At 43.8% G+C, this 19389-nt stretch overlaps 1 protein-coding gene and 2 long non-coding RNA genes across 3 annotated transcripts in view; 2 read left to right on the top strand and 1 right to left on the bottom strand.

Moving 5' to 3' along the window:
• COL3A1 (collagen type III alpha 1 chain) overlaps positions 1 to 19389 on the bottom strand; it is a 2242195-nt gene that overhangs the window by 2209603 nt on the left and 13203 nt on the right. The window lies entirely within an intron of this gene.
• On the top strand, positions 7187 to 7779 carry LOC137525733 (uncharacterized). Its single transcript, XR_011022985.1, has 2 exons — positions 7187 to 7515; positions 7622 to 7779. It is a non-coding gene; the product is annotated as an uncharacterized lncRNA (long non-coding RNA).
• LOC137525732 (uncharacterized) lies at positions 13535 to 14138 on the top strand. The gene is made up of 2 exons (XR_011022984.1): positions 13535 to 13874; positions 13981 to 14138. It is a non-coding gene; the product is annotated as an uncharacterized lncRNA (long non-coding RNA).

Here is a 19389-nt window from a genome sequence, read left to right as displayed (position 1 = left end):
AATGGTAGATCATCGTATAAAATAAATGACATACAGCTGGGAACATCAGACTTGGAGAAGGACTTAGGAATACTGGTTGATAACAAGTTAGGTAATCGTACAGTGCCAAGCAGTGGTAGCTAAAGCAAATAAAATTCTGGGATGCATTAAAAGGGAAATAATATCTCAAGATGCTAATATACTACTCCCTCTGTATAAATCACTTGTGAGGCCACATCTGGAGTATGGAATACAGTTTTGGGGACCACATTATAGAAATGGCAATGACCTTCTGGAACAGGTACAAAGATGGGCAACTAAATTAATCAGAGGGATGGACGATCTTACTTACCAAGAAAGGTTGGACAAGCTGGGCTTATTTAGCTTGGAAAAAGGTGACTGAGAGGTGACCTGATTAACATGTATAAATACATCAGAGGGCAATACAAAAGCAGATGAGCTTTTTGTCCCTAGGGTTGTACGACGGACAAGGGGACATGATTTGTGTGTGGAGGAAAACATTTTTTGCCATCTATTTAGAAAGTGGTCCTTCACAGTGAGAGTGGTTAAAATCTGGAACATCTTGCCTCAGGAAGTACTTATGGCAAACTCTATATCTGCATTAAAAGAGGACTTGGATGCTTTCCTTGTACTGATCCACGGCTATCATTTTTAGGTGATTCCCGGAAGAGTTGATCCAGGGATTTTTCTGACTGCTATCTGGAGTTGGGAAGAAATTTTTCCCTTTTAAGGCTAATTTGCCCAGGCCTTGTAAGGTTTATTTTTTGCCTACCCCTGGATCAACTGGTATATGTGCAGGTTCAAGATGGTTTTAGAGAGAACAGAGGCGCCAAACACTTCACAAACACAAACATACTTCAACAAACAGTGCAACTCGTTTTGCAGGTATATTCCCGCTCCCTCAGGCAATAACGAACAGGAGTACACACAGTGCAGTCTTAAGGTCACGATAAGCGGCGCTTATCTACTTTGGGGAGGTGCGTCCACCACCGCCTTCCTAAGAATTTTATAACTTTTAGATATATGCTTTTATTCTTTTGGCGCCTCTGTTCTCTCTACAATATTGTTGTCCACCCCTGGTGGAGGGGTCGAATCCCTTTCTTCTCCCATTTACAGAGAGCGACATATTAATCCTGGGTGAAGACAGGACTAATCTCCTCATCTGCCTACACAGTGCTTGCTTGTACGGTGTCCCTGACTTGTGAGTATATCCATTATATATACTTTTCATTCATCCACCTCTCAACTTACTACACTATATAGGGCTCTAGGTGTCCCTTTTTTCCCAGGTTCAAGATGGTGTTTTATTGATTTATTCCTGGTTTGACTTGATGGACGAATGTCTTTTTTCAACCAAACGAACTATGTAACTATATTACAATAACCGCAGGCATCTCATTGATGCCTGCGATCGTTGACACGATGGACTTCGTTCCCATGCAATTATCTCCCTACTAACTGGCGGGAGTGTGCACAGCGGCGATGCAGCGGGAGGCATGTATCTATGCCCCTACAATGGGAACAGTCCTCCCGCAGGGCATAGATATACTTCCTTAAAATCAGTGGTTAAACCCATTTTCAGTAGTGGTGCTTGTAATGGTTGTATTACGATTATAAGAAATTTTGCTTAATTTTTCACAGCATACTATGCTTGTGAATCATAATTACCCCTGTAATTACTCAATTACATGTAATTCGTGTTTAATGCATACAAATATTTGCATCTGTTCGCCAGACTACTGCGTATGCACGGCTATTAGTCAATTTTTCAGTGCAAAAAATGTGTTCATATGTGAAAAAAAATTTGCATTGATCAGCCAGAATACTGCAAATGCATAGCTATTAATGAAATAGTCAATGCGAAAAATGCGTTCGTATGCGTAATCTGCAAATTTCACATTACCATAACAATGCGTAATTGTGAATTAGGTCGCCTAATTACACATAGGCTTAATTTCTGCCCACCACTAATCTTCAGGTTGAATATAAGTACAACTCATATTCCAACACCAACACTACTATACATGAACATTACCTTCTGTACTAATACTGAGTATTACTGATACCAGTATCAGGCTGTGATACCTTTATTCATGTCATATGCCTGCAATATATTTATTATGCCAGATTAAAAAAAAAAACTGCCAGGGGTCAGTGGTCCATTGGTGTTGCAAGATTTATTAGCAGCAGGCAAATGGGCAAGCCCAATGTCAACACATCAGTCAACATATTTCTACAACCTAGTGGGGTAGTTTGGCTGTGGCATCTGTCTACCACTTAGTTATGCTTCATAGTGTACAAGGATGACATGATGTACAAGTATGTATGAGCTTGTCTGTAGATTTTGTTGGCAGAGTTCTATTCCTGCAATTGCCCCACTACCTGCACTAAAATACAGTTCAGGTAGCACTTCCAGACTGAACATAGAACTTTCCAGCCTGGTAACCAGGTACCCCCAACTGCCCCTTATATATGTGTTGCAAACCTGGTGGCAATAGTTTGTATGGGTGCTTTGCAATAAAATCTGTAATTTCTAGTCACCTTTAGTGGCTAACAATCTTGCCTTGTAGTGCTAGATTTTCAGGTTAAATTCTGAACTCATGGTGTGTCATAAGCATATTATTGATTAGGTATTGAATAACATTCTTTAATTCACAGGTTATTGATTAAATCCAGGATTGATTGATTAGACCCCCCCCCCAACAGTCATTGCTCATATCCCTCAATATTCATATATATATGTATATATTGCTTTATACTCTGTATTCTTTTGGGTAACTTGCTACAATGTGCTGTAATCAGTTCAGCTTATGTCTATGGAATGTTCCAGTTCTGTTACAAAAAAACTAAAGCATCGGTGAAGGTCGACAGATGCTGCTCAGAACATTCCGAAGGCCGCCTTCCCCAGAGCCTATTTTGCAGTACAGGACTGAGCTCAGTTGATTGCATCATAGTTAATTATGTTAAATATGTACACCTATAACACACCTAAATAATTATGCACACCTCTACTAACCAATAAACCCTTCCTAAAATGAATAAACATTAATTGTATGTCATGTAATCTATAAAAAGTAAGGACTACGTCCGAATAAACACTTGTTAATTATGAATCTATGAGATATGGTGTCTGTGTCTCTCTGATTCTGAGGTTTCTACATGCATGCTTAGAAACAGGTTAACATTAATTTGGATCACCAGGATAAATCCATCAAAGCGGTGTTCCCCGCTATATCAATTTGGCGTCCCTGGGTGGGCTCTGGAGTGATTAGCAGCACCTCTGGTTGGACACTTCGGATGAACAGCATAGCTGCAACTTTCCGGGCTGTACAGGGAATGCACATCCCATTGTAAGAAGGTAAGAAAAAATGCTTACCTCAGCCTGTAAAATTTGTTGCTGTGTTGTTGGCTCAGTCTGAACATTGTTCCTGCTTCTTTATTATACAGGGGATGTTAAACGCTCCAGAGATTGAATGAATTTACCCTGTATAAAGGGATTTATCCATGGTGTGTGTATGAGTGGTGTATACAATGTGTATGTTATGTTGGACTGTTGCTGTTTGTGAGGTTTAAAGATTGAAGTGAGGTGAGTGAACAGTGGATTTTGTGAAGGAAGTTAGTTAACTACTGTTTGGCTGGTGGTTAATGTCACAGGAGCTTTGCTGCTTAACTTTAAACTGGTAGTTGTAAAGTATATCCTGTGTGGATTGAGTTGATAAGGAGAACGCTTGATATTTCCTATGGTTAATATTGGAAGTATGCTTGACTTATAAAGTTAACCTAGCCTTTCAGATTTAGGTTGTAAGTCGGTTAGTTAAACATTTACGCATGATTGCGGGGAAGAATTCAAGCCTGCATCCAGGGGTCCTGTGCAATTAGTAGTTAGCTGGTCTAATTGGTTGGTTGTTGGGGCCAGAGTAGTGGTCTGGGTGGTACAGGGGGATTACTTCAGGAAGAGGGTTTTTCAGAGTTCTTTGTGCTATTTCTTGGGAGGTGATATTAAGAAGTAGCTAGCTGATCTCATATTGATATTGATTACCTTCACAGGGTTTGACTAACTGGGTTCTAATTTCCTGTACTGTAAAGATATATATCATTGAAAAGGCCTTTATTTTGAGTACTCTGTGAATGTGTGAATAAATTAGTTGTGCAAGTGAGTGCAGCTGTTTGTGTATTGGTGTCAGTGTTTGTCAGGTGTTACCCTCATTCATTTTAGCTAAGCTAAATATTGTTTCAGTAAAATATTGGATGCAGAGTTTTTCTTTTAAGACAGATTTTAAGAGAGCAGTATTCTGAGGAGAACAGTGAACATTTGTTTTGTAAGATTTGTAAATGCACCAGTATCTATTCGATGTGCAGACGGGCTGTTTCGGCCTGGGATTGGTAAGTGTAAACATTGTCTGTGTTCCACAACATTCTCAGTATGGTTATGGTTTTTGCAGCTGCGCAGTAGACAGCGTGAGACTGGTGACATCTGGAAAGCACCCATATCTCCAGGGGCGTACCTAGAAAGCCCCCCCCCCCCCCCACTAGGGCCCGCTCAGGGACTTTTTGGGGGCAGGAGGGGTCGCAGCATAAGAGGAGAGCTGTGGCCGCAAATCGGTGGGGAGGGGAGGAAATACCCCCCCCCCTCACCTCGGGCTCTCCTCTTAGCGCTCCCCTCCTGCAATCATTGGTGGTGCTCGAGGCAGCAGCGGCGGCGGCGGCGGCAGGCAAGCTGAGCACATACCTCCTTCTGGCCGGAGGTCTCCGATCACTAAGTGCTTTATGGAACTTCCTGTGTTTATTTATGTTTCTATGTGAGAATGTGAGAGCATTTTAGTGGGAGTTGTTTTTACGTGAGGGCGAATTTGTTATTGTGGTTTTTCCAAGCTGTTTGTCAGGAAATAATCTGTGGATGTGTGATTGAGGAATGCATCTGTTTGAGTAGCTGTGAGATTGATTATATCTGTGAGCTGTGCAATGGCACAGGGTGACTGTTTTAGTTTAAGTCTGCGGATAAATGTATTTGATTTTTTTGATTGTTGTTTTGGGTGATCCATTTGTGATCCAATTGTCATTATCCATTTATCAATAATATAAATGGGAGGATAGAAATGTATTATCAAGTGATTTTTGAGCCATGGTGACAATATCAGGAAAATAAACTGTATCATTCATGTGTTTGATTTCTAATGTAAATCATTGGTTATTTTTGAAATTTGTAATGTGTTTATTCACCTTTAAGTATTTGGTTTTAGTTGCACATAGCGTGTGTCTGGTCTGTTGAATCTTTGTAGGTTGAAGGATTGAGGAAGAAAGCATGTAGTTTCTGGTTGTACATGGAGGAATGTGATGTTCCTGGAATGTGTTCATGTGTTTGTGGGAATGATCAGCGAGAGAAAAAGAAAAAAAACTGACTGTGAAGAGCGATTGTTTGAATTTCTTTCTTTTCTGTGTGAACAGAGCTGCAAGTAAATGTGTAAAGTGTGACTGGTCATCTGCTGATCTGTGTGCAGGGGAGACTGACTGACCCCTGCCTGCAGCCTGCAGTTACCTAGTGAGAAATGCTGCTGGCTCAATTTGTCACTAACTCGTGCAGCAATCCACGCTGCTGTTCTGCTCTGCCCTCATCCATTCAGTCCGAAGTATTCACAAGTTCCTTGGTGCATGCTGGGAGAGAAGTCAGTTTGTTTCACGCCTCCTCTGCTCTGTGCAGCTGTAAAAAAATGTGTGTGTGTGTGTGTGTGTGTGTGTGTGTGTGTGTATATATATATATATACAGTACAGACCAAAAGTTTGGACACACCTTCTCATTCAAAGAGTTTTCTTTATTTTCATGACTATGAACATAGTAGATCCACACTGAAGGCATCCAAACTTACAATTAACACATGTGGAAGTATAGTACATAACCAAAAAGTGTGAAACAACTGAAAATATGTCATATTCTAGGTTCTTCAAAGTAGCCACCTTTTGCTTTGATTACTGCTTTGCACACTCTTGGCATTCTCTTGATGAGCTTCAAGAGGTAGTCACCTGAAATGGTTTTCACTTCACAGGTGTGCACTGTCAGGTTTAATAAGTGGCATTTCTTGGCTTATAAATGGGGATGAGACCATCAGTTGCGTTATGGAGAAGTCAGGTGGATACACAGCTGATAGTCCTACTGAATAGACTGTTAGAATTTGTATTATGGCAAGAAAAAAGCAGCTAAGTAAAGAAAAACGAGTGGCCATCATTACTTTAAGAAATGAAGGTCAGTCAGTCCAAAAAATTGGGAAAACTTTGAAAGTGTCCCCAAGTGCAGTCTAAAAAAACATCAAACGCTACTAAGAAACTGGCTCACATGTGGATAGGAAGACCAAGAGTCACCTCTGCTGCGGAGGATAAGTTCATCCGAGTCACTAGCCTCAGAAATCGCAGGTTAACAGTAGCTCAGATTAGAGACCAGGTCAATGTCACACAGAGTTCTAGCAGCAGACACATCTCTAGAACAACTGTTAAGAGGAGACTGTGTGAATCAAGCCTTCATGGTAGAATATCTGCTAGGAAACCACTGCTAAGGACAGGCAACAAGCAGAAGAGATTTGTTTGGGCTAAAGAACACAAGGAATGGACATTAGACCAGTGGAAATCTGTGCTTTGGTCTGACGAGTCCAAATTTGAGATTTTTAGTTCCAACCATCATGTCTTTGTGTGACTTAGAAAAGGTGAACGGATGGTCTCTACATGCCTGGTTCCCACCGTGAAGCATGAAGGAGGAGGTGTGATGGTGTGGGGGTGCTTTGCTGGTGACACTGTTGGGGATTTATTCAAAATTGAAGGCATAATGAACCAGCATGGCCACCACAGCATCTTGCAGCGGCATGCTATTCCATCCGGTTGGCGTTTAGTTGGACCATCATTTATTTTTCAACAGGAAAATTACCCCAAACACACTTCCAAGCTGTGTAAGGGCTATTTGACCAGGGTGCTGCGCCAGATGACCTGGCCTCCACAGTTACCAGACCTGAACCCAATCGAGATGGTTTGGGGTGAGCAGAGTGAAGACAAAAGGGCCAACAAGTGCTAAGCATCTCTGGGAACTCCTTCAAGACTGTTGGAAGACCATTTCAGGTGAGTACTGTAGCTGCCCGCCCAAGCCAATCAAACATCTGAACAGCATAATTCATAGTCACTGCTAATAAGAAAAGTTGATAGCAATTTAGTGCTAGTTTGCAGTACAGAACAATACATATATCTGTTGTATGATAAGCAGAAAAGTTAGCCTGCTCTTAAAGTTTATTTGTGTGTAGAGTAACAGCCTGCAGCATCAGCTATAATATAGCTAGCTAAGCACAGGACATTACAGGGTTAATCTGAGTACTCCAGTCACCTGACACTCTAGTCCAATCAGAACCCAGCCTCACTCTGAGATCTTCTAGAATCTTCTATCCAGACATGCCAGCAGCCATCTTACAGACAGAATCTTCAGAGCTTATGAGAGAGACAGAGCAGAGAAACTGCCCTTAAGATCCTATGAGGCCAAAATAGGTGAGCTATCTTGTTTTATGTGTACTGATTCATGCTGCTAATGACAATGTTAGTGGTTATATGTTAGAGTCTATACTGAATACTGTTTTGTATGTTTGCCCCCTAGTTCTACCGCTTTCTATGCTTGAAATCGCTTTCTACCACTTGAAACTGCTAAGATCACATTCTACCATGTTCAGCCACCAATATTACTAAAACTGTGATCATCTTTATTCCTGATTCCCTATCCTGATGATGTTACCAATAAAGAAAGTTATTTTTGTACCAGCGGTATGTTCTTAAAGTCTTTCAAGGATCCGAGGACAGTTACAGTAGAACTATTACCTTCTGAGGAGGCGAGAAGACGCACCTCATCAGAGCTAGAGCAGAAGCCATACCAAGTGTGCCTCAGAGTGTAATTGCAAAGCCCTTAAAGTGACAGCGCACAAAAGGTCAAAAAGCACTTTAAAGCTAACCTGCCTTCCCTGTGGCCACAGAGTTCACAAAACACCACAGTAGAAGCAGAAATAGAGCCAAGTATTGCACCCAAGTAGATGTATGCCTTTCCTGCGGCCTTCAGAGTCACAACATTGCCACAGTGAGAGTGCACATATCGACAGGCGCGCCACCACACAGAGTGAAACAAGCACATGCTGCAATTTACCTCGAGCAACCGCACACAATCAGAGCAACAATCCTCACTGCTGCATCTCTGCAAGTAAAGACACAGACACAGCTGCATCTCTGCAAGTGAAGACACAGACACTCACAGCTGCATCGCTGCAAGTAAAGACACAGACAGACTGCATCCTGTAAGCAACTACAAGCAAGTCAAAGTCCCTCACCTTGCATCTACATCTGCAAAGACTGATCCTGAGTGATTCCTAACATCTGTTTCAAAAGACACTAATATTAAATCAGCAGTAAAGTCACTGTATCCTGCTCTTCATAATAAGGTCAGAGTTTCCTGTTTATTCCTTATTGATGATTATGTGCTGAATTTGGCACATCAAGAGACATTTGCATTATAAGGACTTTATGTGTATTTGAACAAAGTTATTATTCCTTTGTGTTTAACTGCTATTTAACTATTTCAGGTCAAAATGTCTGTTTATAGTATTTCAATGCCATTGTTAGAGGGTGAAGAGTTAAACAGTGAGAGATATTCCTTACAGCAGAAGGTATTAGAGTTGAGGGAAACCTTAGAGGCAGAGACAGATCCTGAAGAGATAGAAAGGATAAATTGTGACCTAAAAGAGTACCTGTCTATGATAGAGAATTTAGAAGTTGAGCTTAGGGAGTCTCAGGCAGTCTCAGAACAGATAGGCCAGTTGAGACAGTCATCTCGTGAGATAAGACCCACCCCCAAAATGCAAGAATATGTGCAACAACAGTCTGCACAAAGAGAAAGGAAATTCAACCAAATGTACATAAAATGGAAGGCGCACACCAATGAGGTTCGCATGAAGCTAAAACTAGAGTGTGCAGAGGATGAATTATCCAACATGATGGATGATGTACAGAAGCATGAGTTAGATATGAAGACAATATATGATGAGCTAAGGTCACACACAGCACCCTCCCAGGACATTAAGAGGAAGATCGACACCTGCACTGCAATAACAGCAGATTTATTAGGGCTTATGAGAATACGATCAATTGAAACCGACTTTGATGCAGAGACAGAGAGGACAAGGCTACTACAGCTTTATAAAAGGGATTATGCCAAGTCTGTATATGGATCTACAGTTTCAAGAGCAACCTCTTCCAGCAAGCATTCTAGCCACTTATCTAAGTGCACAAGTACCTCAGCCAAAAGGGTAGAAGCATCTGCACAACTTGCCGCTAAAAAGGCTGAGATTGAGATGGAAGCTGCAATTGATGCACAACGTCTACAATTAAAAAAGTTGAAAAACCAAAGAGACATTGAGGTCATGGAAGCTAAACTTAGAGTATATGCTGAAGAGGAAATAAAAGAAAATGGTGATGGATCCAGAGCAGCACTACATGAGAGAACAGATCCCTGTCCTTCTGTCCTCACTGAGGAAAATAGAAATAAATCTAAATCAGTGTGCAGTGAGAGAACAGATTCCTGTCGTTCTATCCCCACAACTCATCATAGTGACCAAGAAAATGTTGCAGCTATTGCTCAAGCAATACATGAGACAATGGTTCTTACAAGACTTCCAACTCCTGAACCCACTGTATTCTCAGGAGACCCACTGAAGTTCATAGAGTGGAGTACAAGCTTTGAAGCACTTATTGCACGTCGCTGCCCCAATTCAGCAGACAAGTTGTTCTACCTACAGAAGTATGTTAGTGGAGAAGCAAAGAGTGCTCTTGAAGGTAGCTTCTACAGGAAAGATGAAGAAGCCTACAAACAAGCATGGGAAAAACTGAATGCAAGGTATGGTCATCCCTTTGTAGTACAGCGAGCCTTCAGAGAAAGACTTAACAGTTGGCCAAAGATAGGCGCTAAAGAGTATGTTAAGCTTAGAGAGTATGGTGACTTTCTGCAAGCATGTAGCAACGCCATTCTTCACGTAAAGGGTTTGCAAGTACTGAATGACTGTGAAGAAAATCAGAAAATGTTACTTAAGCTACCTGACTGGGTGACCTCAAGATGGAATCGTCATGTAACTAAACAGTTAGACCAAGGCAAGGAGTATCCCAGCTTTGTAGAGTTTTCTTCGTTTGTCAGTACAGAAGCACGCATAGCATGCAATCCAGTGTCATCCCTCCACATTCTGAAACCTTTGGAAGGAAAGCCAACAAGAGAGGTAAAGCGTGCAAAGGCAACTTCATTTGCAGTCAATGCAGTGGATAAAGGCAATGATACCAAGGAGAGTAAGCCTAAGGTCACTGATGTGAAGAACAGAGAGAAAGTACAGACGGATAGTCACACACCTCTTCAATGCATGTTCTGTGGAGAGAACCACTCCATCTACAAATGTCAACAAATGAAGGAAAGGTCTGTAGAGGAGAAGAAAAGATTCATACTGGATAACCAGCTCTGTTTTGGGTGCCTACGAAAGGGACACAGTGCCAAGGACTGTAAGAGAAGAGCCACCTGTGGCATTTGTAAAGGACGTCACCCAACCCCATTACATGAGGAGCACCCAAAGAAGGATAAAGCTTCAACACCCAGTACTCCAATTGAGGGAGAAAGCGTATCCACACTATCCTGCTGTATGGTTGAAAGTGAGAGCAAGAATACTTCAATGATCATCCCAGTGTGTATCTCATCTCCAGGAACAGGAAGTAAGGAGGTACTTGCTTATGCACTACTAGACACACAAAGCAGTAACACTTTTATTAACCAAGAGGTCTGTCAGAAATTGCAAGTAGCCATGGAGCCAGTGAAGCTTAAGCTCTCAACAATTATGGGAAAAGACTCATTGGAAGATAGTCAAAGAGTCACAGGACTAAAAGTCAAGGGACTTTGCTCAGATGTCAGAATAGATCTACCTCCGGTCTATACAAGAGACTTCATACCCCTTGATCGTGAACACATACCTACCTGTGAAACAGCTAAAAAGTGGAAGCACCTATCAGTAATCTCTCATAAAATACCCCCTCTGAAGGAGTATGGTGTTGGGCTCCTGATAGGTTATGACTGTTCTAAAGCACTGATGCCACGACAAATTATCGCAGGAAGGGATGATGAACCATATGCCATCAAAACTGATTTAGGATGGAGCATTGTTGGAGGGCCACAACAGGCTGCAAGCTCAACACAAGTAACCGGGTTATGTCATCGCATATCTGTCAAGATGTCACTAACTCCAAGTCCTGATACAGTAATCAAGATTTTTGAGTCTGACTTTGCAGACACCAGCTCAGAGGAAAGGAGCATATCTCAAGAAGATATAAAATTCCTACACATCTTGGAAGGAGGCATTAAGCAAAACCAAAAAGGACATTTAGAGATGCCCTTACCTTTCAGAAAACGCCCTTACCTTCCAGACAATAGGAATCTCGCCTTATTGAGACTAAGACGTTTGGAGAGGAAGCTGGGAAGAGAGCCGAAATTCAAAAGTGACTATTTTAAGTTTATGGAAGGCATCATCCAAGACGGAGATGCAGAAAGAGCTGACAATCAACCAGACCTGGGAAAAGTTTGGTACATTCCACATCAAGGTGTCTATCACTCGAAGAAACCAGACAAGATCAGAGTGGTATTTGACTGCTCAGCAAGGTATGATGGTGTTGCATTGAACGATTATCTGCTAACGGGACCAGACCTCACGAATATGCTGTCTGGAGTTCTCTGTAGATTTCGGAAATACCCTATTGCTGTCATGTGTGACATTGAAAAGATGTTCCATAGGTTTCACGTGAAAGAAGAAGATAGAGATTTCCTGAGGTTCCTATGGTGGGAGAATGGAAATACTAATACAGAGCCTGTAGAATATCGCATGAAAGTTCATCTGTTTGGAGCAGCATCATCCCCAGGTTGTGCCAATTATGGTATGAAACACCTTGCCAGTCAAAACGAAAGAAGTTATCCATCTGCAGCAAACTTCATTAAGAAAAACTTTTATGTCGACGATGGACTTATAAGCCTGGAATCTGCTGACTCAGCGATCAAATTAGTGAAAGAAACCCAAGAGTTGTGTGCAAAGGGAAATCTGCACCTTCACAAATTCATCTCAAACAAAAGAGAAGTGTTGGAATCCATTTGCGAATCTGAACATGCATCAGCAATGGAAAATGTAGACCTTAACTATGATGATCTTCCAGTCCAGAATGCACTTGGCCTGAGGTGGGATGTTGAAAAGGATGAGTTCTTCTTTAAGGTCTCTATTAAAGAGAAACCAGCAACAAGACGTAATATTCTCTCCATGGTAGCTTCTGTGTATGATCCATTGGGATTCTTAGCCCCAGTGATCCTCAGAGGAAAAGGAATACTCCAAGAGCTGTGCAGGCAGAAGCTAGGTTGGGATGACTCTATAACAGAAGAACTGAGGCCAAGGTGGGAGAGTTGGATTAAGGATTTGCCAGATCTTGAAGGGGTCAAAATACTGAGGTGCTTCGCACCCTACAACTTTGGAAAGTATGACAGAATTGAACTGCATCACTTCTCAGATGCTAGTACTTACGGTTATGGCCAATGTTCCTACATCAGGGTGATAAGAGATGAAAAGGTACATTGCTCCCTTGTTATGGCCAAGACCAGAGTTGCACCTACCAATGTTCTCACAATACCAAGACTGGAACTAGCAGCTGCTGTAGTTTCTGCTTCAATGAGCAAGTTCCTGAGAGATGAATTAGAGTTCAAGATAGATGAAGAGTACTTTTGGACAGACTCAAAGGTGGTTCTAGGCTACATAAATAATGAAGCTCGAAGATTTCATGTCTTTGTGGCGAACAGAGTTCAAAGAATTAGAGAAATTACTAATCCAGACCAGTGGTACTACATTGAGTCAGAAAAGAACCCAGCTGAACATGCTTCAAGAGGTCTTAAAGTTTCAGAAATGAAGGACTCAAACATGTTCACCGGCCCAAAGTTCCTATGGGAAAGGGAAATAGTACCAAAGAAAGGTTTCCTAGAGCTATCAATGTGTGATCCTGAAATGAAAGTCATTCAAGCCTTAAACACAACAGCCAAGGACCAACAATGGCATACTCCTAGGAGAAATGTTCAAATAAACGACATAGTGATGGTGAAAGAAGAGGACATACCCAAAAAATCGATGGAGAATTGCTAAAGTTCTTGAAGTCCAGAAAGACAAAGATGGAATGGTAAGAAGAGTGAAATTACAGATGGGAGATTCCAAATTAAGTAAGAGAGGAGAACGTCTCACCACTCCACTCATACTAGAACGTCCTATCCAAAAACTGGTTGTACTTATCGAGAAAAATAAAGGCCATTCCAAAATGCCTAGCAAGAAGGAAGAAGTAAAATTCCCTTAATTTATGCAACCCAACTCAACAATTAAAGCATAAATTTGAGCTAATTTGGTGGGAGTGTAGCTGCCCGCCCAAGCCAATCAAACATCTGAACAGCATAATTCATAGTCACTGCTAATAAGAAAAGTTGATAGCAATTTAGTGCTAGTTTGCAGTACAGAACAATACATATATCTGTTGTATGATAAGCAGAAAAGTTAGCCTGCTCTTAAAGTTTATTTGTGTGTAGAGTAACAGCCTGCAGCATCAGCTATAATATAGCTAGCTAAGCACAGGACATTACAGGGTTAATCTGAGTACTCCAGTCACCTGACACTCTAGTCCAATCAGAACCCAGCCTCACTCTGAGATCTTCTAGAATCTTCTATCCAGACATGCCAGCAGCCATCTTACAGACAGAATCTTCAGAGCTTATGAGAGAGACAGAGCAGAGAAACTGCCCTTAAGATCCTATGAGGCCAAAATAGGTGAGCTATCTTGTTTTATGTGTACTGATTCATGCTGCTAATGACAATGTTAGTGGTTATATGTTAGAGTCTATACTGAATACTGTTTTGTATGTTTGCCCCCTAGTTCTACCGCTTTCTATGCTTGAAATCGCTTTCTACCACTTGAAACTGCTAAGATCACATTCTACCATGTTCAGCCACCAATATTACTAAAACTGTGATCATCTTTATTCCTGATTCCCTATCCTGATGATGTTACCAATAAAGAAAGTTATTTTTGTACCAGCGGTATGTTCTTAAAGTCTTTCAAGGATCCGAGGACAGTTACAAGTACCTTTTTGAAGCTCATCAAGAGAATGCCAAGAGTGTGCAAAGCAGTAATCAAAGCAAAAGGTGGCTACTTTGAAGAACCTAGAATATGACATATTTTCAGTTGTTTCACACTTTTTGGTTATGTACTATACTTCCACACGTGCTAATTCATAGTTTGGATGCCTTCAGTGTGAATCTACAATGTTCATAGTCATGAAAATAGAGAAAACTCTTTGAATGAGAAGGTGTGTCCAAACTTTTGGTCTGTACTGTATATATTGTGACAAAGTCGATACCCAGGAGGTAATCTATTTGTCCCAGGTTGTGTTGGATGGGAGGTACATTCCACCTGGGATCAGACGCTACATCCAGTAGCAGCTCCGGAATAAAAAGGTTTTGGCTGTCTGTCACATGGACAGAGGTTAAAAACCTTACTTGGGTCCGGAGCTGACCAGATGCAGAGTGGGCGGGCGCATCTGGTTGCCAGATCCTGGGTGGATCGTTTGCTCTGTGTATGTGGGCTTCTGCTGGAGTCAGGTCACACAGGGTTAACAGAGCAGCTTTGAAAGGCTGGAGTAGGAGGAGAGAGAGAGGGTGTGACCAGCAAGGTCTGACAGTCTGCTGAGAAAGACTTCCCGTTTGATTCCAGGAAGCTGGTTTTGCTCTGGAGAGAAAGTGCAGGCTGCACATGGAGTTTGGTGTGGTCCTGATATGGAAAGCTGAATGTAAGCTGCTGGCCTGGACTGGCATTTTGTTTTTATTTGAACTGTACTTTACAAACTGCCAAAAGACTGCTGTCTAAGAAGCCTGCTGTCCAATAAACTATTGTTTGTTTTGGAAAATACACCTGTCTGTGCTGCTATCTCCCGCTGAGTACTCACCATTTGCAGCTGATCCCTCACAATTGGTGGACGATGCGGGCAACTTAGCATGCCTACAGCGACAGTGTGTTTGGCGCAAGATTTAAAATTTTGAACAGCAGCATGGATGAAATGGTGAAGCAGCTGGTGTTGGCGAATGCGGCCTTGCAACAGGCTAATGCTGAGCAGCGGAAAACGAACACAGCCCTACAACAACATACAGAGGCAGTACAGCAGCAAGCGGTTGCCCTGTGTGAGAGTCTGGCTGCAGCTGCGGAGGCCGATCGTCAGACTGCTGAGGCTGACAGGAAAGCAGTGAGTGAGTTGGTGCAACAACTTGTGGCTCGGAACCAAGAGGGACAGCTGCTGGTACCTGGCAGTGGAGGCACCATCCGCGCAAGCCACTTCTTGCAGAAGCTGACTCCTCATGATGACGTTGAGGCGTTCCTCCATACCTTTGAGAGGACAGCGGAGAGGGAAGCCTGGCCTAAAACGCAATGGGCAGGATTGGTAGCGCCATTCCTGACTGGGGATGCTCAAAAGGCCTACTTCAACCTTGCCCTAGAGGATGCTAAAGACTACGACAAGCTGAAGGAGGAGATCCTGCGTAGACTTGGTGTCACCCCGGCTGTGCGAGCCCAGCGAGTTCACCAGTGGTCCTATTCAGCCGGATGCTCTCCAAGGTCCCAGATGCACGATCTAATCCACTTGGTAAAGAAGTGGTTGGAACCTGAGAAGTTAACAGCTCCGGAGGTCGTCGAAAGAGTTACCATTGACCGTTTCTTGCGCTCCCTACCGCCGGCTTTGCGAAGGTGGGTGAGTCATGCAGATCCACAGTCAGCTGATGAACTCATTGCGCTGCTGGAACGTTATCTGGCTGCAGAGGACTCTTTGGCTTGGGCCACAGGACAGCGCTCAGCTACCCGGAGACTGGCAGCACCCCAGGGAACTGGTAAGACAAAAGCTGACTTTGTGGGGGGTGTGGTCAGTGAGCCAAGCTCTGCAGGCCGAGGTCGACCAGGCACAATGGTAAGAAGTCGATCCCCGGTACAATGTTGGCAATGTAAAGAGTGGGGACATATTGCTGCTAACTGTCCTCAGGCAGTTGAACCCATGGAGTGCGATTACACTCGGCGCAGGTCCTTGTTTGCGCGACCTGTGTATATCGCAAGCTGTGACTCTCATTTGGCGGTGGTAAAAATTGCTGGAAAAACTGTCCAGGCTCTCTTAGACTCTGGTAGCTTGGTGACCCTGGTGCATTCCAGTTTAGTGGACCCGGCCTGGCTGGGGAATCGTCGGGTCACAGTACAATGTGTTCATGGGGACTCTAAACAATACCCCACCGCCCTTCTCACCATTGAAACAAACTGTGGACCTGCCACTCAGGAAATAGTGGTGAGCCCGAACTTGGCACATAGTGTCATTCTGGGGAGGGACTTTCCACTGTTCTGGAACTTGTGGGAAGGGGATAACTGTGGAGGCTCAAGAGAGCTGGAATCTAAAAATAATACAGACATTGATGGTAATGAAATGTTTTCTCCCTTGGAGGTGTTTGCTGGGGACTCTGAGTTATCCCCGGAGACCTCTGAGGGCTCGGTCCTACCAGAGCTGGAGGTTTCTCGGGATAACTTTGGGACGGCCCAGCTAAGGGATCCTAAGCTGGCAAAAGCGTGGGAAAATGTTAAGGTGTTGAACGGTGAACCCCAAGTGGTCGGGGCTGAAAAGGCATTTCCTCATTTGGCGGTACAATCAGACTTGCTGTACCAGGTTTGTAAAATTCAGGGTGAGGTTGTGGAACAACTCGTAGTGCCGAAGTCGTATCGCACAATGGTCCTAGACCTAGCGCACAAACATGCCCTGGGGGGACATTTGGGTACCGAAACGACTAGGGACCGAGTCCTACAGCGATTCTTTTGGCCTGGGGTACATGGAGATGTAAAAGCTTACTGTGAATCCTGTCCCGAATGCCAAAGATGTGCTCCGGCTCCCCATTTTCGAAGTCCGCTCGTCCCCTTGCCCATTATCGAAGTGCCCTTCGAAAGGATAGCCATGGACCTAGTGGGGCCATTGGTTCGATCAGCGCGCGGTCACCAATACATTCTGGTGGTAGTGGACTATGCCACTCGCTACCCAGAAGCGGTTCCCCTGAGAAATACGTCGTCTAAAGTGATTGCACGTGAGTTGTTCCACATGTTCACCAGAGTAGGTTTGCCAAAGGAAATTTTGACAGACCAGGGTACCCCATTTATGTCTAAATTGATGAAAGAAGTGTGTAAACTGATGAAGATCGATCAGATTCGTACTTCAGTGTACCACCCTCAAACGGACGGGCTTGTGGAAAGATTCAACAAAACCTTAAAAAATATGTTAAAGAAAGTAGTGGACAAGGACGGCAAAGATTGGGATTGCCTTTTGCCCTACTTAATGTTTGCAATTCGGGAGGTCCCTCAGTCTTCCACAGGTTTTTCGCCGTTTGAGTTGTTGTATGGGCGATGCCCACGGGGAATCCTGGATATAGCCAAAGAAACCTGGGAGCAAGAGGCCACCCCCTGCAGAAGTATTGTTGAACATGTATCTGGTATGCAAGATAGGATTGCAGCAGTGATGCCTTTAGTCAGAGAGCATTTGCAACATGCCCAGGAGGCGCAGTCTCGTGTTTATAATAAGTCAGCAAAGGTGCGAGCTTTCAGTCCTGGGGACCGGGTCCTGGTGTTGGTTCCCACGGTTGAAAGCAAGTTTTTGGCTAAGTGGCAAGGACCATATGAGATTATTGAAAAGGTCGGGGAGGTGAATTACCGGGTTTACCAGCCTGGCCGAAGGAAGCCAGAACAGATATACCATGTGAATTTACTGAAACCCTGGAAAGAGAGGGTGGCCCTTGCAGCTTCCCAGGTTACTCAAGAATCCACCAAGGGTGGAATAGAGCTGGTACAGGTGGCTGAGACGCTGTCTGTTTCACAGAAACGGGAGGTCCGAGAGTTCCTCTTACGGAATCGAGAGGTGTTCTCGGAACTTCCAGGTTGTACCCAAGTCATCAGGCATGATGTTGTGACTGAGCCCCATGTACAGGTCCGCCTTAAACCTTATAGAATACCTGAAGCTCGCAGACAGGCCATAGCAGGGGAAGTAGAAAGAATGCTGGAACTGGGGGTTATTGAGGAGTCCAACAGCGAATGGAATAGCCCCATAGTGCTAGTTCCGAAGCCTGACGGATCCATTCGTTTCTGTAATGACTTCAGAAAATTGAATGAGGTGTCAAAATTTGATGCCTACCCTATGCCAAGGGTAGATGAGTTAGTCGAAAGGCTGGGCCCCGCAAGATATGTCACCACCTTAGATCTGACCCGGGGATATTGGCAGGTGCCCTTAACTGAATCAGCCAAGGAGAAGACAGCCTTCTCGACTCCCCAAGGGCTGTTTCAGTATGTCAGGATGCCGTTTGGGTTGCAAGGGGCCCCAGCCACCTTTCAAAGGATGATGGACAAGATCCTCAGGCCGCATCAGCGGTATGCTGCGGCTTATTTGGACGATGTGGTCGTCTTCAGTACAGATTGGGAAAGTCACCTTCCGAAAGTCCAGGCGGTCCTGGATGCCATTAGAAAGGCGGGGCTGACAGCGAACCCCAAGAAGTGTGCAGTAGGGTTGGAGGAGGCTCGTTACCTGGGGTACACAATTGGGAGGGGTCTGATTAAGCCCCAAGTGCAGAAAGTGGAGGCCATAAGGGGCTGGCCTAGGCCTACCATGAAAAAGCAGGTCAGGACCTTCTTAGGTTTGGTGGGCTATTATAGGAGGTTCATTCCAAATTTTGCCACTTTGGCCACTCCCATTACAAACCTCACAAAAGGGAAAAGTTCCTCCATGGGTCCATGGGGACAGGAGGCTGAAGAAGCCTTTCAAGGTCTTAAGGAGGCATTGTGCAGGGGTCCAGTCTTGGTCACGCCTGATTTTAAAAAAGAGTTTCTGGTACAGACAGATGCTTCAGCTGTGGGGTTAGGAGCAGTCCTATCCCAAATCGTCAATGGAGAGGAGCACCCAGTTGTGTATCTGAGTCGAAGGCTGACCGCAGCCGAAGAAAGATATAGTATCGTGGAGCGGGAGTGTCTGGCCATCAAGTGGGCACTCGAGGCTCTACGGTACTATCTCTTGGGCCGTCGCTTTCGCCTCATTACCGACCATGCTCCTCTCACATGGATGTCTCAAAACAAAGAGAAAAATGCAAGGGTAACGCGCTGGTTTCTGGCATTACAGCCCTTTAATTTTTCTGTGGAGCACAGAGCTGGAAGACTGCATGGCAATGCAGATGCTCTATCAAGGGCATTCTGTCTTGCCGCAGACTGTGTCCGATCCCACGGGATCGAACA

Source organism: Hyperolius riggenbachi, chromosome 7 (genome assembly GCF_040937935.1).
Source record: "Hyperolius riggenbachi isolate aHypRig1 chromosome 7, aHypRig1.pri, whole genome shotgun sequence".
NCBI lineage: Eukaryota > Metazoa > Chordata > Amphibia > Anura > Hyperoliidae > Hyperolius > Hyperolius riggenbachi.
The sequence above is the reverse complement of the archived record's forward strand: the minus strand, read 5'-3'. Positions and strand labels throughout refer to the sequence as shown.